Raw genomic sequence first — 21,751 nt, 5'->3', positions numbered from 1 at the left:
GATGGGCAAGGGTTTGAGAAAAGCAGCGTCCTCTCCCTCCCTCCCCGTGCAAAATAAGGATCCAGAATCAATCGATTGGAGAGCTCTGAGTGGCTTGCACCCCCCCCCCCGCTGCCTGCACTCCTTTTAGCGCCCCTCCCCATTTTAATCCAAATCTACTGCTGACGGAAACAAACCTCCTTTCTTCCCCCATCAGTCAATCACTGTCTGGCAAATGTCTTTCCTCCACCATCCCCTTTTCGCCTCCGCAGAAGAGGGGTGCGAGAGCGTTAGGGCTGGGTTAACTCCTTCGAGTCCGGACCCTCATTCATTCCGAGTTACTGGGATACTCTCCCGCACCGTCTTGATTTCGCCGAGTCCCCCCGCTTTCCTCTCCCAGCGGCGATCCTGCTTTTGTGATAACAGTGCCAGCAGCACTGCGTGCCAGGCTCTCGTCAGCGCTTCCGTTTCAGAGTCTGGCTGGATGCTCCTCTGGCTTTCTTCTCCAGGGTCTGCGCACCAGCATTTTCATTTTTCGAAGGCGGGGGGTGGGGGTGGGCTGGACCCCTTCAGGGGGTTTAGGAGTTCCTCTGTTTTGGAAAAGTACATAGATTGCAGGCTGTGAACCCCGCGAGAGCCATGCCAGGAATGAATGTGCCATGATCCCCAAGCTCACAGATGGGCTGAGAAAGAGACAGAGAGAGGGACCCAGGCTTTGATAACAGTGTGTCTCATCAGGAACATAGGAAGCTGCCTTAGTCCAGAAGCGTCTACAATGACTGGCATCAACTCTCCAGGGTTTTAGGGTTTCAGCCTCCTACAGCCCTGCCTGGAGATGCGGGGGATTGAACTCGAGATCTTGTGCGCGCAAAGCAGGCGCTCTGCCACTGAGCTACAGCCCTTCCCTCCTTGAGTTGATTCCATTTCTCCGTGTAATCTGGCCAATATCATAGCCCTCTGCTTTGGAACAGCCATGCGTGCTGCCTTCCCTTGCCATATATGTATCCCTTTTCCTACATTTGGGGATTTGCCTTCGGAGGTAGCTTAGGCCGTGTCCACAACGCCCAATGCGTCTGTATGCCCCGCCAACACATTGCTGGGGATGATGGGTGGCTGAGGCAAAGAGAGAGAGCGTGTGGCTTGTACATATGAGGGGGAAACGAAAATACTTCTAACCGGTTCTTAGCGTCAATAGGACATTTCCCTCAAGGGAATTCTCAGTAGTTAAGAGTCGAGGCCTGCTTCACTTCAGCGTCTGCACTTGGGTTTATTTAGCTTACACTTGATTGCTGTACTGTACACTCGATGGCTGTCTACGGAGGGTGTGAACTGGCTCCGTGGAAAAGCCTCGCGCTTGAGGGCATGTGGGCTTTCTCTTCGTGGCGTTGGGTCTGTGGTGGCCCACTCACACGTTCAAGGCACCCTTTTGCGTGGCAGTCATCAGATGATGAGAAGGCAGGTGTGAAACCCTCCTTGCCCCTGCAAATGAACCAGGAACGAGTTCACGACACTAGTGTCAATCCACTTGGCTCTTTGGCTCTAGAATCTCGAGTCCAGATGCTCAGAGGAGGAAAAACAAGTCAGCATGGGGAAAAAACAAAATCAGGAATGGTTTCAAACGCTTTTTTAAAACTACCCCCTCCTCCAAAAGAAGAATCTGTAGGATCCCTGAAATTGACAAACTTCACCGAGTTCCCTCCCCCTCTGATGCTAAAAATTAATGTCAGACATGCAACCCGATCCTGTATATTCATTTTTTACCAGCAAAATCTTGCAGGTACAGCCGCTTTTTTTCTCCCTCCGCTCCGTTTGTATCCTCGCAAAGCTCTCAAAGAGCATAAAAACGATCAATTTCATTTTAGTCTGGTGAAAATGCGCCCTCCATGCAGTAGCCGAAAATTTAAATAAAAGGGGTGTACTGGCTGCCCCCCCTTGCAAATGTAGCATTTGGGGGTTATTTATTCAGTTATGAGGCAGAGACGCCTAGATTTCTTCGGCCCTTTAGAAAAGTCAAGATAACACAAAACAGATCTCTTCCTTCTCCGGGGATCGGCTGATGTATTTATTGATTCGATTTTGCCAGGTAAAAGTTCAAAGGTGTGTGTGGGCGGGGGGTCCCACCGTAGGCTGCAGACATGTGAAATAACACCGCTGTGGTGAACATTCTGCCACTTCCCTCCCTTCCCCTTCCCTAATGACTACAATTAATTTATTTTATACCAGCGAAGGGAGTTCCTTCTTTTCCCTGCAAGCGGGGTGCCTGCTCAGCGCAGGATAAAACCAAGTGGCTTTTTATTCTTAATGGTCGGGATCCTCGGGGGGGGGGGAGCCAGAAAAACTCAAATCCTGCCTGCCATGGAAGCCCTGCTGATGTTTTTGTCGGGGAGCCTCTATTGGGGCAATTAAAGCAGCGAGTGACACGCGCGCCCGCCCGCAAGCCCAGAGCCGAGCTGAGAAGTAGATCAGGTTGAGCGCCTAAGACGCCGCTTGGTGCTGTTTCCCGTATTCTGTCTGATAGCTGCGCGCAGAAATGGGAGGAGGGGGAGAGATTCCTAATAAGAATCGAGGCAGAAGCGCCTCTTTGGCTAAAGAACTTGACGGTGAAGGGTGGGTTAAATAATTAAAGTGGGGGGGGGCGGGGGACCCGAGCCCGACTTTGCCTCTTGGAAAGCTTTCAGGTTGCAGCCCTGCCTTCCAAGCATTCTTTAAACTCGCCATGTGGGAGGAACTCCAGGAGAGAGAGAGAGAGATGGCTATCAACCCGAATTCATTACTGTAAACATCTCCCTGGGGTGTCAGGCGAGCAAAAGGGAGAGAGAGGAGAAGGAGAGAGAGAGAGAAAGGCTCGGCTGCCATTAGAGTCCGTTCGGAGATCTCCTGACGCCCAGGATCAACCTGCCAGCGCGGCTGGACTTTGCGAGCCCAGAGGCGAAAGAGGCGCTCGAGCGCTCACGCGCTCACGCGTGCACGTCTGCATGCGCCCGTCGCCTCCGGAGGCTTCTGGGGTGCTGCTCGTCTGCGCTTCCTCCTCGTCGTGGGATCCTCTCTCTCCTGAGCTCTGAGGACCGAGGGGAGAAAGGAAAAAAATAAACAACCCAACCCCAGGCCAGGAGAAAACAACACCAAACTGTTCTCTGCAGGCTGATTAGAGCTCGCTCCTCTCCCGGACGTCTCTGTTGATTTCGAGTTGTTGGCATCCCTCTCTGCCTGGTGTGTCCTCTCTCTCTCTCTCTCTCTCTCTCTCTCTCTCTCTCTCTCTCTCTCTCTCTCTCTCTCTCTCCTTGAGAGAGGTGGGGACGGAGGAGAGAGAGGAAGAGGTGTGCGCCTTTGCGCTTGCCTTCTCGGGGATGCTGGAGCCCCGGGCTGCGCGTTGGAGGCGAACGGAGGAGGATGTTGCCGCTGCCTCGTAATCGGGGAAGGCGGAAGAAAGTGCCGCGCTCGCTCCGCAGAGCAGAAGCAGCAGGCGGCGGCGGCCCCAGAGGCGAGCGCCGCCCGCAACCTGCGGGCGAGGGCAGCAGCAGGAGGCGGAGGACAACGACGACGACCCCACCGCGACAAGGAGGCGATCCCACCGTTGCTGCTCTCCCAGCGCCTCGAAGACAAACATTACTGCTGCTGCTGCTGTGGCGGCGGCCGCCAAAGTTTGGGGGTCTTCGCTGGAGGGGGGGGGCAGAGGCTCCCCGGGGATTATGAGCACCCGAGAACGACGCTTCAGGATCGGAGCCTGCAGGTACAGTCGGGCTCGCGTCCCTCTCTCTTTCAGGATTCCCCACTACGATTCAACGATTCTAATTCCCCCCCCCCGAAGGAGGGAAGCCCCCCTGCCATAAAAACCATCGCCACCATAATGCCAAATGCAAAAAGTTCGTGCCCGTGGCCTGGGATCCAGGTGTGGACGGGATGAGGGGCAAATGGCCAGCTGCCTGCTTAGACTAGAGGGGTGGTGCGCGACTGACAGGGACACACGCGCAGGCATCCCCACAGGGAAATTTATCAATGGCTGTATGTGACAAGTGGAAAGGGAAAGATGCGATCGCTGTGCGGCAGTTTGTGTATTTCAGCCTGTGTGTGTGAAAGAGAGAGGATGAGAATCCAGATGAACGTAGAGGGCAGCTTTTTACTTTCTCTCCTTCATCCTCCACCTGACTCGACTGTTCCAAATGTGCCCTCTGGCCATTTCCTAGCCTTGAAAGGGACGACCCACCTCTGTCCCCTCCTCCCATCAGTATCCTCACACCATCGAGCAAAGAGCTACTACTTGGCATTCTGTGAAGCAAGTGAGGTTTATATTTTGGAAGTAAGAAGGGAAGAAGATTTCCTTTGTGTGTGTGTGTGTTATGGAATGGAGAAGTTGAGCAGATGAAAGCCAAGCTGGCAAAGAGAAGATCAGGTTAAGTCAGTGCTGACAAGCATTATGAAATTCAAATGGAGGGGTGCGGGGAGGCAGCGGTAAATTGCATCAGTATTCATCAGATTCCCATCAATAGCTACATAAAGGCGGATCTGATGGCTTGGGGGAGGGAGGAGGAGGCAGAAATGGCATTTCAAGTCCATCAAGTGGACAGCAGCCTTATTTCATGTAGCTGGTCTGAGGGTTACTGAGAAGCCAGAGAGAAAAGAAAGGAGGGGGTTGAAGCAAGCAGCTTTGGGGGGGGGGGGGGGAAGCAGCCTGAAAACTGAGGGAGAAGCCATCAACCTTCCTCTCTGGAATGGAGAATCAGTCAACAGGAGCTTTTAATTAATTTTAATGGAGGAAATCTGTTTTAAGGCTTACAATAAGCTAATAAAGTCCAAGGCAGAAATCCATGCAGAAGCCTGGACTTGTGTATAGAAAGTGCTGATTAGATTTTTGCCTTTGCGGGATTTTTTTTAATTTTTTTATTTTTGGTTTAGGAGAGAAAGAGAGATAGAAGGAGAGAGCATTTGCTTAGCATAGGCAAAGCATATCCTTTTACACCCAAGCTTATTTACCATCTCTTAGTGCTTACAAACCAATCATGCCAGTTGGGATCTGGAATGTAATCTTCTCCGGGCAGCTTAATCCTGCAGTCCTCACTGAGTCAAAACTCCCATGGAGTTCATTCATGGATTCATTTACTTAGCATGTACTAGGGAATTCCTGCTCCAGTGGGACTGGCAAATCCATCCTGGATTCAAGAGGGACAAAAGGACAGTCAGGCCATTCCATCATGGTCTGTGTCACAGAAATGCACTGAAAGTGGCATTTTTTTATTTTTTTATTTTTGACCAAAGACTGCAGCATCTTGATATTAACAGAAAGGGTACTATGCTGGCGTACTTTTTTGTTTCTTTGTTTTGCTATCCTAGGAGGCAGTGACTCCTGCAAGCACAGGAGGGACAAAGCTGGGCAGTAGGCCTTCTGAGATAACGGTGATTCATTTTCCTTCAGAACTGCAGTCACCTATCTGATCTATTGAAAAGAACATAGAATAAAGGCAGGAAAATGTTTTGCAAGCCTTGTGCAACTAGCCCTTTCTGTTTAGATATGATGAGACTGTTTCTTTTTGCCTAAATTACTTTAAGATGGTCATAATCCCCACACCCCACTATGCTTATATTTCAGCAAACAAAAACCACCACCACCCGCACCTACTCAGTACCTTTCAAAAATAATTTTCACCCATCACACTTAGAGAATCTCCATTCCCTTCTCCTCCTGTCAGTTTTCCCTGCATTAATTTGACCCATCAAAATATTGCACTTGGAACACTAGGCAGCCTCAGTACTTTTCACACTGCTCTGACCTCACAAACTCCTTACTCAAAACTTCCCAGGAGTCCCAATAAGTGTTAAAGTACCTCACTTTTGGAGAGGATGTTCTGCTCCTATACAACTGGGATTTCACCTTGGTTTTAAAACACGTTCGGTTAGTTGCAGGTGGCATTGCAATGGTTAAAAAGAAAGCAAAAGAGGATGGTTGGACTAGATGATGGGGGTGTTGGTTCTTCCAATTTTACAATTCTATTATTCTATGAGATGCCAGCCAAGCACCACTGAAAATTGGACCTCCTTGGCATGGTGATAATGTTCTGTTTGCAAACTGGCCTCTGATCAGAATGTTGGACACGGTTTGCAGAAGTCCAGGACTTGGACAAAAGATAAATTGATGGAATCCGAACAAGCTAAGCTAAGGATCGACTTGTTCATATGTATATGTGATTTTTATCTGCATATGATAAGCTAAGGATTGACTTGTTCATATGTATATGTGATTTTTATCTGCATATGATTTTCAGTCTCTGGATTTAATTTGAGCCATTGCTATAAGTCATGATTATATCCTGGTCTGCTGGAGAGCCTGACACAGAGTTAGGCTTATCTGCCGAAAACAACCCCACCTCCACCCATTTCAAAAAAAAATGCCTTACATGGGCTGTGGTTTCAGGCGAGAATCGGCAATGCAAACATGTCTGTAAGTTGTTAGAAATGCAACTCTCAAGTATGTAGAGCCCTGATGATTTGATTTTCCTCTCCATTCCCTGGTATAAGAAAATGTAGGCTTCCTTGTTTGAAAACAAGTAGGAGATCAAGCACATTAAGGGCTGTGGCTTTTATTCTGCTGTGCTTTATAGGTGAGGGAATAGCCCCTCTTAAGAGAAAACTGTTTGTTTCCAAGAAGGACAGCTTCTTAGTCACCCCTGCACCCTCTGCTCTTAATCTAAAAGTGAGTTCATTTTTCACTAGATTACTTTCATATAACTTTGTGGTTTCTGCCACAGTGATTCAAATCCAGTCCATTAGTGACCTCTATCTGTGAGAAGTATGCAATCAATGCATGCATGGTCTCTCTCCACTCTCACTCTCTATCTTACTCCTTTTCTTCTGCAAAATATATTGTGGCAGCGAGGAAGGGGGGGGAATGCAACATCTGACTTGCTTGGGTTTAGGATATCTTAAATTACTCAATTTGCTTGTTGGATTAAAAGATGGTGTTCACTGCTAGCGCTTCTCATGTCTGTTGTTCTATAGCAGAACAACATTCAAATTAATATAAGGTAACTCAGACCCATTTGCTACTAATGTGAAGAAACACCAGGCATTTGGACACCGTCCTTTTAGTTTGCTGGTGATCACAGGTCGGCCGACTTAACAAAATCAAGACACAAAATGCAATTTGGTATGTCCAATAGTTCATGTTTGCTCCAGAAGTTCTGTTGATTGGGTGACTTTTATCACCCCATAGTTGAACCTAAAAAAATGCATACTTGGCAAAGATGTACATCATTTAAGCATAGTAGCAAGATTATCTTTGTAATAAAAAAGGAAATAAAATTCCATCTGTGTCTGTATTTTGAATACCCACCAGAGATCAAGGGAAAAGATTGTTATTAACAGATGGTCCCTTTTTGGGGATTATTAAACCCAGCTTTCAAATATCAATTTGTCTCTTGCTTGTATCCAGATCCATATTTCATGTTTTAGTTAATTATTGTGAATTGTGAGTCAAGGGCTCCAACAACAGCATTGCTTTCATGAGGGGGATAGTTTGGTTTGACATTTTCCAGATGATATTTGATGCATTTAGTGCTGGTGTAATATGGTGGCATTAGATGTTTAATGATTCCTTATTTCCTTTTGGCAAGTCTTTGCCCAGAAGTAATCATTTGGATATGTTGTTGCTGTTGTTCAATGGCAGAATCCAAGAACTGAAAGGTGCCCGGGACTAAAACTTTTTCTTCTTTAATTCTTTTGGAAGCAAATTGTGCTCTTTCAAGAAAAAAGAAGGAAACATCACAAAGTGACTGTTCTTATTTTATTTTAAAAACTTACAACCTGCCCAATTTTCCAAGGAAATCAAGATGGCTAACCACCAGTACCCACAAATTAAACCCAATTACAACATCCAGATATTGACATAAAAGCAAGAGCCAATTTAATGATTCCAAAAAAAGGAAGAAGCCACCAACACAAACTATGTGAAGGAAAAGTATCTGCTTCAAGCTGATGGCATCAAGCTGAATTCCCTAAAGCAGTGTATGACCTATAGATGCGTCTGTCGGCTTGCTTTTAAAGAACAAATAAAGAAATACGTGACCCAAATAATTATTAAATCTTTGGAGTTTTTAAAAGCAACAGTTAAAAAGAAACCCAATGAAAAACTGACGGCTTACCAAAGGCAAATCCTTTTGTGGGAGCCAGTCTTTTCTGAATCTCTTCCAGTTTAGTCCTCTATGAAAATGCTTAGCTAGTACAATGAACTTAGTTATATTCAGCCAGTGGCCCAGACTGTTGCGATCTTCCTGTTCTTTGGTGCTTTACTGGTGATTTACTCAACTAGCAGCCTTTATTTCTCTTTGATTCCTTCTCCTGACATGGCCCTTTGAATTGAATAGGAACTCAGTACTAGTGAGGTCTTAAAACAGATCTGTCATGTTACATTCAGGATTCCAGAAAACTTAATGATCCATAAAGAAATCTGTAAAACATCTTTAATCTTTTTTTAAAAAAACATTCTGTCCTTTCTGATCTGCTTCTTAAAGGTCCCTTGTCTACTTTGTAACAGGCCTGATACATGTGGCTTGTTTATTTTTATTTATTTTTTTAAATGGCTCCTTCTGATCCGGATTAATGGGAATATTTCTTCTTCTTCTTCTGTATATAAATGGGTGAAGGTAGAGTTATAGAAAAATGGATCATACACTTAGGTAAACCAGCCACTGAGATTTTTAGGTGTCAGCCCCTAAATTGTTAACTCATACGTAGCCTTAATGAGATTATTCCACAATGTGTGGACTGCAGCATTTGAACTACAGAATTTTGAAAACTTTTGGTGTGCTCATGTCTTCAGGGGCTGCAGAACCCATCTCCTTTCCTATCGAATCCAATGGGATTTTGTGATGGGGATGATCCTATGGATCCCAGTCTTGCAAGTTGCCAGAATAAATGCCATTGGCCAAGGCCTCTACTTCCATCATTCCTGAGTACCTATCAGCATATTTTGATCATGCTTTGAAAGGGGCGGGAGATACTCAGCACCTCACAGGATCAGTTCTCCCCTTAGATTAACCCCCCCAAAAAAGGTCACAACAAAAATTCCGACATGGCTTTTTGAGTCCTTCATAATTATTAATCACTGGGCAACCAGTCAACTGATAAATTAACAGAGTAATTCCCTGTGACAGTTTATGGGCTAAGGACCACAGTCATAGAAATTAACATAAAGGAAAATGATTTGCAAACTTATTGGGGGTGATAACCTTTAAATAGTCATGATAATCAACGCGTCAGATCCCAATAAGCTCCCACTCACGTGGAACCAGAGTCTGTGAAAAATGGTTTTCAGTGTTGGGATGTTTCATTTTTGATCCCTTCAAAGTTCTGCCCATGCAAATTTAAATAAGTTGTATCTGATTTCCCCTCTTATATTTTATCAGTTTGGAAGGAGTGAAATTTAATGCTTATTATTTGTATTTGTTTACCATTCTTTCCTGAATCTGAAAGCTGAAACAATCCTTTAAATTTAATGACAAAAGACCCGGTTTATTTGGAAGTTCTTGTGTGTGAGTCTTGCTGAACCATGAAAGCACATTTTTCAGTGGGGCACAGAAAAAGAATTTCCTGTTGCATTGGGCCATATACTCCTCCTGACTTCTGAAGGCTCAGAATCTAGCCTTGCAGGAATTGCATCAAAGGCCTCTTTAAATCTTTTTGTGCTTGCCTGAAAGACTTATTTCATACCCCTCGATTTCTGTTGCCCTCTGTCCCCATGGTCAGAGCCAGGCCCTGTCATTAGTTAAAGTAAGGCAACCATGTCAAAAAGCCCATGGTTGTGGACCAAATAGCAAGAGCCCCTTGACTCTTTGTCCTAAACTCCCTGACCATTTGCCTCCATTGTGTGCCACACAATGTCCTGGCCCTCCTAAGCTAGCCAGCTGCCTCAAGTGCCCTGGAGGACACTATCCCAGAATCAGCTGCCATTCCAGTTGGTTTCTGTACGTGGAATGCATGGAATGGAGCATGTTCTTTATTTCTTTCACCATGGGCAGCAAAATGCTGTGGGCTGACCCTGCCTTTGGTAGGGAACCTCCCTTCTTTGGCAGACATATGTGCTTTCATGGGAAATGATCACTAGCCATCATTTCAGACTGCGAACTTGAGGCTGCTACCCACAGTTCAGACAAGGCTCCTGGAGCAAAGCATAATGCAAACATAGGAGCCTTCTGGATCAGGCCAGTAGCCCACCTAGTCCAGCATCCTGTTCCCATAGTGGCCAACCAGACGGCTGTGGGAAGTTTCCGGGCCCAATTCAAAGTGCTGGTTTTGACCTATAGAGCCTTAAACGGCTCAGGACAGCAGTACCTCCATAAGACTGCTTCTTTCCATATGAACCTACCTGGACCCTGAGATCATCTTCTGAGACCCTTCTTCGTGTGCCTCCTTCATGAAAGGTCCAGAGGGTGGCAAGACAAGAATGGGCCTTTTCTGCAGCGGCTCCCTCTTTGTGGAATGTTCTCTCCAGGGAGGTTTGCTTGCCTGGCACCTTCATTATATACCTTTAGGCACCAGGCAAAAATGTTCCTCTTTTACAAGTCCTTTGGCCGAGTGACATCCAATGTCCTTTTAAAATTTGTTGGGGAGGAGGGGGCTATTGGGTTGTTTTCGTATTGTGATTTTATGTTGTAACTGCCCTGAGACCTGTGGTATAGGGCGGTATACAAATTTAATAAATAGATAGAGAGAGAGAGAGATAGATAGATAGATAGATAGATAGATAGATAGATAGATAAAATAAAGCCCAACAGCAGAACCTGAGTACAACTGTCCTGTCCTCCCTTGTGCTATCCAGCAACATATTCCCAGCAAACTGTCTCTAACAATGGAGGTAGAGCATTTTGTTGTTGTTGTTCAGTCGTTCAGTCGTGTCCGACTCTTCGTGACCCCATGGACCAGAGCACGCCAGGCACCCCTATCCTCCACTGCCTCCCGCAGTTTGGCCAAACTCATGTTAGTAGCTTTGAGAACACTGTCCAACCATCTCATCCTCTGTCGTCCCCTTCTCCTTGTGCCCTCCATCTTTCCCAACATCAGGGTCTTTTCTAGGGAGTCTTCTCTTCTCGTGAGGTGGCCAAAGTACTGGAGCCTCAACTTCAGGATCTGTCCTTCTAGTGAGTACTCAGGGCTGATTTCTTTAAGAATGGATAGGTTTGATCTTCTTGCAGTCCATGGGACTCTCAAGAGTCTCCTCCAGCACCATAATTCAACAGCATCAATTCTTCGATGATCAGCCTTCTTTATGGTCCAGCTCTCACTTCTGTACATTACTACTGGGAAAACCATAGCTTTAACTATACGGACCTTTGCCGGCAAGGTAGAGCATAGCCACTTTTATTTTACAAAAAGAAGCTCAAGGTGACTGTTGATTGTTAGTAGCCATTCACAGCTACAAATCTGTCTAATCGCCAAGATGGTGGCCGCCACAACCTCTTGTAGAAGGAATGCGGCTGGAAGAGATGAGGTCCACATACAGTGTTCTTCCTTCTTGACAGGGAAGTTTAGGACTAGCACCAGGAGTGGCTGCTAATAGACATATCATGCCTGTGTCCCTGGATATTTTTGCCCTTTGAATATTTCTGTACAGTGGGATCCTAGGCATGCCTCTGAAAGTAGCTGCAAACTGTCCACTGGCTATTACATGATACACTGATGAAAAAGGTCAGAGCCCAGAATGGAAACTAAATCCAGGACCTTATTGGGAGAGAAATGGGTTAATGCTGCCAGGAGTTACACTCCCAACAGCAGCTGGTGGTGCATGTCATTCTCCTAAGCAGAAACAAATGGCCAATGGTAGTTTGCAGGGAAGGAAATGTTCCATTCCTTAACTGTAGCATTGAACGGGTTTGTACGCACTGTGTATTTTTGACTTACATGGGATGGGAAAGCATTTCCATTAACAGGACAGTGACCAATAATACACACGTTGACGATATCTCAGTATAGCACAGATGCTGCAGAACTCTTGCTTCCATCTTCTTAACTGTAGGTGTTTACAGTGTGCTACAGTTACAGTTCTTTAATTAAAAGCTAAAGTGTTTGCATTTTTGTTTTGCATTAGAAAGTAACCCAGCACAGTGGCCTGGTTCACCCACATATAAACATTGATGCAGACTCTCTAAGTGTCCCTATTTTCCAGGGATTTATAGAAGTCATCCCAGTTTCTGATTTGATCCTGGAATGTCCTGCTTTTCCTTGTTGTTGTTGTTCAGTCGTTCAGTCGTGTCCGACTCTTCGTGACCCCATGGACCAGAGCACGCCAGGCACGCCTATCCTTCACTGCCTCTCGCAGTTTGGCCAAACTCATGCCAGTCGCTTCGAGAACACTGTCCAACCATCTCATCCTCTGTCGTCCCCTTCTCCTTGTGCCCTCCATCTTTCCCAACATCAGGGTCTTTTCTAGGGAGTCTTTTCCTTAGGGTGCCCCTATTTTCATCAGAGAAATGCTGGAAGGTATTGAGTTATGTGACCCCTGAGCCAAAGAGATAAGTAACTATATAACCTTTAGAAGACATCTGAAGGGACCTCTGTATGGGGATTTTTTTTTTAAAAAAAAGTTTAATGTTTTGCTAGGTTTTTGTATATGTCGGAAGCCACCCAGAGTGACTGGGACAACCCAGTCAGATGGGCGAGGTATATAATAGCAACAACAACAACAATTAAAAAGAATGAGACACCACTATTTTCATTGGAGAAATGCTGGAGGATATGTTGATGAGGAATCCTCTGTGTAATGGGGCACATTCATTTGTGCTGCTCCTCTGCTACACACACTATAGGGAAAAGGTTTCTGTGAATTGGGTGTAGTACCCGCACCACAAAGTGCATGAAGCATGCACTGGGGAGGGAACGTGTGTCTGTTGTGTCATGATGCCTGCAGGATTCCTGGTCACTGGGTATGTGCATTAGCACTCCATGCATTTTCGCCAACTAAGTCGTATTCAAAGAGAAGCAGACCCATTGAAATTAATGGGCCTAAGTTAGTCATATCCATTAGTTTCCACAAGTCTACACTTAAGTTTGGATACAACCCAGTATATACAATTATGTGTAATTGTAGAACATGTGATATGAATCTATTTCAAGACATTGAATTAAAAAAAACAGAGGCTGGCAACCTAAAGCTCATTCTGTTTTGCATAATGACATCTGGGAAGTGTAGGCTGCTGGCTCTTTTCTTCTAGCCAAGACATTAAAATATATTTAATTGGAATGCAGTTTAATAATGGAATAATACTCACCAAGGTTGGATTCTTCTTTTCCAATGGCAGGGCCTTCTTCTTACCAGGCTTTCATGGATCTGTCTCTGAAATTCAGATGAGAGTTAGCACAAATAGAAACAAGATATTTGCAGAGTAAATATATCCAAAAGACTGAAGGAATCAAGTCAGTCCACATGCTTCAGTGAAGGTAACTCCTTTTCCGCAAGACCCAAGTTAGCTGAAATGCAAGCTATTTTGACTTGGTGCATATGATGCATGTGAAGAAAACCCATGATGATCTGAGTCAAATTCCCTTGATGTTCCTGAGAATGAGGAGGAAACTGAGAACATTTAACAACTGGGAGATGTGGTTGATGGTCCACAATTTTATTAAAAAATAATATTTAAAAATTATATGGAAAGAGATGACATAACTTTGATGTCTCATTTCCTTTCAAAGTTAGAAGCAGAGAAAATTGGTGGCTCTTCTTTTTTAAAAGCTATTTCAATTGGTTTTTTCACTACTTCCCATATATTTTCCAGAACAATCAGAGGTCTGTGGAACGGCCTTTCCTGCCTAAAACAAAAGGAATACAGTCATGTAAAAACAAAAAGCAACAACAACAAAAATGCTTCCAATTTTCTGTAATAACATCTCTCTGTTTGGCAGGCTCTTGGGAAGTGAAGTGGCAAACTCCAGAACTGGAAGTGCAAGGTTTTTTTTGTAGTCTTAGCCTGAGCAGCTGAAATCTGAGCATTTCTGGGCATTATAAGGAAAGAGTAAGAACACAGCAAGAGAGAGAGAGATGTGCACCCTCCTTTCATACTTCTGGTGTAAATATCTGTGACGGTGACTGGCACATCTTTTTGGCAGTGAGATACACTGAGCTACTATAGATGCACGGGACACGGGTGGCGCTGTGGGTTAAAACACAGAGCCTAGGGCTTGCCGATCAGAAGGTCGACGGTTCGAATCCCCACAACGGGGTGAGCTCTCGTTGCTTGCTCCCTGCTCCTGCCAACCTAGCAATTTGAAAGCACAAAGTGCAAGTAGATAAATAGGTACCGCTCTGGCGGGAAGGTAAACGGCATTTCCGTGTGCTGCTCTGGTTCCCCAGAAGCGACTTCGTCATGCTGGCCACATGACCTGGAAAAACTGTCTGCGGACAAACGCCGGCTCCCTTGGCCTATAGAGCGAGATGAGCGCCGCAACCCCAGAGTCGTCCGCAACTGGACCTAATGGTAATGGTCAGGGGTCCCTTTGCCTTTACCTGTTTACTATAGATGCACAGACAAGATGTGCGAGTCACTTCCATGTTCTCTTTGCGAGCTTCTTTGTAACACCTGAACTTAGCTACTCTCTTTTAGGGATATAATGCAAAGATGGACATTGACTTTCGCCTGAGGGTGGTAGTGGAACTGTGAGGGGGTTCCTGGAACAGCTCTGCTTTCCGGAACATGTTTCCAATCTGTTGGGTGCATGACAATCTCTCTCTCTCTCTCTCTCTCTCTCTCTCTCTCTCTTTCACACCCACACCCACACCACTGAATTGCAAATTGTGTGTCCCTGCACAAAGGCAGAGATGTTAACATCACAAGAAAGCTATCAAATCACAAGACTCCACTGTTTGCAATAAGGGTGTGAGGAATACATGGATCTTTGACAAATTGACTACATGGAACTGGCCTTTGTAGCACTTTTGTTTCACTCCGTTGAAAAGTAATGCCTGATGATCAGTATCCGCCCTATGATAAACATTGGACATATCCCCTTATCTTGGTCTTTTAATACCTCCCAGTTTATAAGCTCTTATCAGCCTGAATGCCTTTCCTGGGATGTAATCCATGTTGGAGTTAATGTCTGATTTCTATTAAATGATTAGGGTGATGATGAATGAAAAAAGCACACAAAGCATTGCTGTTTGGCCATCTAAAATGATTTTTCTTGATCACACACTTGCACTTCCACTGTATTATTTATTGAGTCAGAGTATGCAGAGATGGAAGGGACCTCCCAGGCATTGCAGTCCCTCCTCTTTAGGGCCATGGGGTATATCCCTTCAACATACTGTTTAGAGATATTTTGAAGCACAATCCTTACCATGCTTACTCAGAAGTCTGTCCTATTGAATTTGGTGGGACTTACTGCCAGGTAAGTGGGATTCAGATTACAGCATTAGCTGTTTGAAGGATTTCCAGGCTTAGAATCCTGGTTTTGTGTAAGACCTTTGGAGAAGGATTTCTCTTGTGGTGTCCAGCAATTTCCTTTTTGTGCAACGCAACAGTGTGCTTGTTTTGAACTGTGACATTTTGCCATGGCCTCCCAATGAAAGCTGCAAAGGGTATCTTGAAACAGATTGTTTTCTAGTGCAGATAACAGGATAGATATGCACAGTGAATTGCTAAATTGTTTGCATCAGATCAGCCTGTGCCCACTGGTACTTCTTGCAGTATCTGTTGCCAGAGTGCTCTGTGCAAGTCTGCCCTCTTCTTTTCAATTCACTCCTTTCACTTTCTTAAGGTTGATCTGCAGGCCACCAGTAGACTGTTAAGACATCTCTTTGCTCGTAATAGTCTGTTTTTATTTGAGAAATTACTTTCGCCATTTGACAAAATTAATTTCAGTAATTTCCCCTAGTAGAAGTCACGTATAACACAATAACCGTCTTTGCTCAGGGTGAAAAGTGTCTACTGTTACTGCTTGGAAAATAGCTAAGCAATAAAAGGACACAGAGGACATCTCTCTTCTTAAAAATAACACCCTAAATGCCTTGGAGCAGGCTTGCTAAAATAGATCCCCCACACCATTTGCAGATACTTTTCTCAGTTAGCATTTGCAGTGAAGCTGCAGACAACACTGTTGATTTTAATTGCCACATCCCTGCAACCCTCTAACCAAAATAATTCTATGTGTACAATAGCATCTCTAGAGAAGGAATATATAAATGTCAAAAGCTAAGCTCTACACTCTGCACAGAGGACCTTTATAAATCCGGAATAAATGAGGTGTTTAGAATTGCTGCCAGCAGCCCTGGCAAGGGGGGTGGGAAGAGGAAAAGAGAGAGAGAGAGAAAGTCTGTTGATCTGCCCAGATTCTGTTTTTCTTGCAGAAATTTCTTATCAGCAGATGCACACGCATCCTACATGATGCAATTGTGGATCTACTGATAAGGGAATAGTTTGACTAAATGTAGATGGATTGGACCAGTTATTTGGCCGAGTGTTACGATGTGAAACAGCTGAGCCCAGAGCGTCTGTGCATTTTCGGCAGCCAGCCGAAGGATAAGTAAGGAGTTGTCTTGCTGGAATTGTTTGGCATGGATTCTTTGCCCTTCATTCGTCCAGCGTTGTAAGTGTATAAATCAGTTTGTATGGGCCATGATGACTTCAAGATTCACAGCCACTCATCTCTCTGTGACATTGATGGAATCTTTATTGGATCAAATGCATTGGAATTCTAATTATGACTCTCTGCTCTTTAGTGTTCCCCTCCAGCCATCAATATCTCGTAAACAATCATATTTTACAAGCTTCGGGAAGATAGTTTAGGCAGATGTGTGCTGACTAGGACAAGGCCCTAACCAAATCACAGCAGAGGGATCATATTCCTCACTTTCAATGATTGAAGTGAAATCAGAAGGAACTGAAAATGGTACAGTCATCGTCCTCCTTAACAGGGAGGGGGAGATGGAAAGAAAATAAGTAGCCCTTTGGAAACACTGCTGAATTGTCACAAAGTTACTTGAACATGGACATATATCATCATTCAATATATAGCAATTAAAAAAAATGATAACATGTGATGTACTTTGCAATTTCATAGGATATATGCATATTGTCAGAGATGGCTAACCTGTGGCCTTCCATATGTTGTTGGACTAAAACTCCTATCAAGTCCAGCCAGTGGTCAAGGCTTATTGCTGAATCTATTCTTTGTTCAGGATGGAAGATAGCAGATCCTAATTTATGGTTCTTCTCTAAGGACCTTGCTACCAACTACCATTCAGGAAACTACCAATGTGAAGCTGTAGGAGAATTCACCTTTCCAGTACAGGTAGTTCGACCAAGCAAATAAAACTTTATATCTAGAGCATGAAGCATGTTTTTTCCTGCTATGGAGGGTAGGACTCGAACTGTCACATGGAAGATGGAACAAGCTTGTTTTCTCCTGCTCTAGGACTTGAAGTGAAAAAGGTGAAAAGTGTGAGACCTCTTAGTCTGAATCTAAACTGAAAATAAATATTCAGAGATGTTTTTCTTTTCTTTTTATAAAAAAAGATTTAAAAAGTAATAATCCCACACATTGTTGGATAGTGGAAAATAGTTTCACTCGTAAACAAGTGCACCAAGGGTTCATGACAATGATTAAGATGAATGAGTCGGATACTTTGTGTGGGCCACTGGAATCTGCTGCCAAAGAATTTTTGAAACATTCACTTCCAAAGCATTTTCCCTGACAGCCCATAAAAAGAATTATGTTCACATGTAGGTGTCATAAATTTACACATTTTTGTTGTCCCACAACATCTTACTCTGGCAACCCAAAATATTCTAGGTCCTTAACAGAAATGTTAAGATCTGAAGTCAATCAGAGTATGACAGGCTACTTGATATCAAAACTGATACCAATTAAGCAAGCAAGCCTAAATATGGGGTGCACGTTCTGTACCTATTAACCACAGGTACATACAGTGAGAAAATATATCCTGTAGCTATTAAAGAGATGCAGTTCCCACATCTTCACTCAGACCATTACCAAGTAGAAGTAGCCAAACTGGTACCCTTCAGATGTTCATAGAATCATGGAATTGTAGGGTTGGAAGGGACCCTGTGGGTCATCTGGTTCAATCCCCTACAATACAGGAACTAGCAACTATGTTGTTGGACTCCAACTCCAATCTGTCCAAGACAGCATAGTCTTTTTTTTTTTTTTAAATGTTTTTATTAAACAACAAAAGACAAAATATACAATAGTTTCGAAACACACATAAAGAAAAAGATACAGCCCACACATAATTTGATGGTATTTAAAAAGAAAAACTAATCCTAAAAGGGTTCAGAAGATAAACGGAAAAAGGTTATAAAGAAAGTAGAAAGAGGGGAAGGGGAAAAGGGAAATTGGGAAAAGAACAAAAAGAAGAAAAAGAGAAAAGAGAAAAGAAAAGTAGAAAGTCTAGATTGAGGTTACTATTTACAACATTGTTACAATACAATTACATACGCTTGACTTCCGTTTGCACTCTTTGTTTCTTTATCTTAACCCTTTTTCTCACACAGGTCTTGTTACATCCAACTTGATCTTCTATTACTTTCTAATAATATATTGATATTCAATACGTATATATAGATTTCACCTTTCTATTGCCAGGAAATTTTGATGTTATTGTACTGGTTTAAATAGTCAATAAAGCCTTCCCATTCCTTTTGTGTCTTTTGATTGAATTGACCTCTCATTCTTCCCGTCATTACCGCTAACTGCATATATTCTATCATTAAAGCTTGCCAATCATATATTGTGGGATTATTTTCATTCTTCCAATTTCTTGCTAAGAGAATTCTGGCCGCTGTAAGGGCATACATTGTTAACGTTCTTTTCTCTAGTTTAATTTCTGGAGGTAGTATTCCCAAGAGGAAGGTTTCTGGTTTCTTCTTAATAGAGACTTTCAAAAGTTTTTTTAATTCATTATGAACCTTTCCCCAATATTCCTTAATTATATCACATTCCCACCACATGTGGAAGTACGTTCCCATGCCACTTTTGCATTTCCAACATAAGGGTGACTGGTTTTTAAACATTTTAGATAGTTTAATTGGGCTATAGTGCCACCTATATGTCATTTTCATGACATTTTCCCTTAAGTTGATACAAGCTGTGAATCTCATATCTTCCTTCCACAGCCTCTCCCATTGTGTCATGAAAATATTGTGCCCAATATCTTGGGCCCACTTTATCATGGCACTTTTTACCAGTTCTTCTTTGGTCTCCCACTCTAGTATCAGATCATACATTTTAGAGATATATTTCCCTTTGGATTGAATTAGCTGCGTCTCGAATTTGGATGTTTCGTTGGCTATCCCCTCCTTTCTATCTATCTTAAACCTTTCATTCAGCTGGAAGTATTGTGACCATCCTGTCAGCTGGTTGCTTATCTCTTTGTATTCCCTTAATACAATATTTCCATTTTCCTCTTTTATTAGTGTCCTGTATCTTGCCCATTTGCCCTGCATATTCTTTCTCTTGGCCGTGATTATTTCAATTGGCGATGTCCATAGTGGGATTTTGGGTTCCAACATCCATCTGTATTTTGTCCAGGTTTTAAACAAAGACTTTCTTATGATATGATTTAAAAATCCTTTATGGGCACTTACCTTCCCATACAACAGGTAGGAGTGCCACCCGAAGCGGTTATCAAACCCCTCCAATTCTAGTATTTCAGAGTTCTCCAGATTTATCCATTCTTTTAGCCATGTTAAGGCGGCAGCTGCATGGTATATCTCTAATTCTGGGAGAGCAAAACCACCTCTCTCTTTTTTATCTATAAGGATCTGGTGTTTTATTCTTGGTTTTCTTCCACTCCAGATGAATTTGGATATATCTCTCCTCCATAATTTAAAACAATCCATTCCTCCTAATATAGGGATGGTTTGAAATAAGTAACACATCTTAGGTAGAATGTTCATTTTTACCACAGCTATCCTCCCTGTTAACGAGAGGTACAGCTTATTCCATATTTCCATATTGGTTTTTATTTCATTCCATGCCTTGGTGTAATTATCTTGATATAGATTGATGCATTTTGGTGTGATCCACACGCCCAGATATTTAACCTTATTTTTAATTTCCAGACCAGTCAGTGATTGTAATTTTTTGGCTTCTTCTATTCCCATATTTTTAATTAAAAGGTTTGTTTTTTTCTCATTCAACTTAAATCCAGCTAGCTTCCCAAAGATATTAATCGTTTCCAATGCTGCTGGAATGCTCTCTTGAGGTTCTTCTGTAGAAATTATTATATCATCCGCGAATGCCCGGATTTTATGAGGCGTTGCACCTATTTTAATTCCTCTAATTTTTTCATTATTTCTAATTAAATTTAGAAGAGTTTCCAGCACCAATATAAATAATAATGGGGAGAGGGGACATCCCTGTCTCGTGCCTTTCTCAATTACAATTTTTTCTGTGATGTTTCCGTTGACTATTAGACTTGCACTTTGTTTGCTATAGATTGCTCCAATCCCTCTCTCAAACTCTTCTCCTAATTTCATTAATTTTATTTGTTTCTTCATGAATTCCCATGAGATGTTGTCGAACGCTTTTTCCGCGTCGATCAACATTAGGGCTGCTGGTTTATTGTGATTAAACTCCAGGTATTCTAGGATATTAATGATGTTTCTGGTATTATTTTGGATGTATCTTCCCGGCAGAAAACCCGCTTGGTTATAATGTATTGTATCTTTCAAAACCTCTTTTAATCTATTTGCCAATATTATTGTAAAAAGTTTATAATCACTATTCAACAGCGATATTGGCCTATAGTTTGTCATCTGTTCTGGGTCTCCACCTTGTTTTGGAATTAATGTTATGAATCCTTCTGTCCACGAATTCGGTACATCCCCTTTTTCTATAACCTCATTAAATAGTTCTTTTAATTGTTTGCATATTGTATCTTCTATCTTTTTATAGAATTCAGCTGGTAGTCCGTCAGGGCCTGGTGTTTTCCCTGTTTTGGATTTCTTTATTGCATATTTAATATCCATTATTGTTATCGGGGCGTTCAGTGTTTTTATTTTATCTTCTGTAATAGTTGGTAATTGGTGAGTGGCTAGAAATTGTTCCATATCTTCTATATTTTGTTCTCCTTTTTTATACAGGTTTCCATAATACTTTACAAAACTTTGGATTATTAAATTAGGATCATCAATATAATTTCCTTCAGTTTTTAATCTTGTAATTAACCTCTCATTTTGTTTTCTCTTCAGCTGCCACGCTAAGAATTTGCTTGGTTTATTAGCAAATTCAAAGCAGCGTTGTTTCATTGCTTTTAAATTCCATTCTAGTTCTTGATCTATTATGTTGGAATATTCAATTTTTAATAATCTAATTTCTTGTTTCAATTTCTCATTCCTCTGATCCTTATTCAATTCTTTCTCCTTCTTTTTTAATTCCTCTGTTATTTTATTCTTTTTCTCCTCTTTCTTTTTCCTATTTATAATATTTTGTTGAATGAAATAGCCTCTCATGACTGATTTTCCTGCATCCCAGGTTGTCTGTCTATTAACCTCTTTGTTCCAATTATGTTCAAAATATTCTACCATTACTTTTTTGGCCCCGGTTACAACGTTCTCATCGTTCAGTAAGGTGGTATTTAATCTCCACCTTCTTCTTTCTTGCTGGATTCTTCCCTTTAATATCAACAAAACTGGGTTGTGGTCTGATATAGTTCTAGTTAGGATCTCTGTTTTTCCTATCCTTACAGTTAATTCTTTTGTCGTCCAAATGGCATCAATCCTACCAGCCGAATTGTTTGGTTCTGAGAAGAATGTAAAGTCCTTTTCAGACC

General features: G+C 42.8%; 1 protein-coding gene across 3 annotated transcripts in view; it reads left to right on the top strand.

Annotated features, from left to right (window-relative positions):
- The window catches only part of FLRT2 (fibronectin leucine rich transmembrane protein 2), a 92,425-nt gene that overhangs the window by 1,359 nt on the left and 69,315 nt on the right, over positions 1 to 21,751 (top strand). Inside the window, exon 1 of one of the 3 annotated variants that reach the window (XM_033141674.1) lies at positions 3,578 to 3,709. The exons of the other annotated variants lie outside the window; for them this stretch is intronic. The gene's annotated coding sequence lies outside the window, so the exon portion shown is untranslated. Of the gene's footprint in view, positions 1 to 3,577; positions 3,710 to 21,751 lie in introns of those variants that run through there. 3 annotated transcript variants of the gene reach the window in all.

This window comes from Lacerta agilis, chromosome 1 (genome assembly GCF_009819535.1).
Source record: "Lacerta agilis isolate rLacAgi1 chromosome 1, rLacAgi1.pri, whole genome shotgun sequence".
In the NCBI taxonomy this organism is placed as follows: Eukaryota; Metazoa; Chordata; class Lepidosauria; order Squamata; family Lacertidae; genus Lacerta; species Lacerta agilis.
Note: the sequence above shows the minus strand (reverse complement) of the source record. Positions and strands in the feature narration are given on the sequence as shown.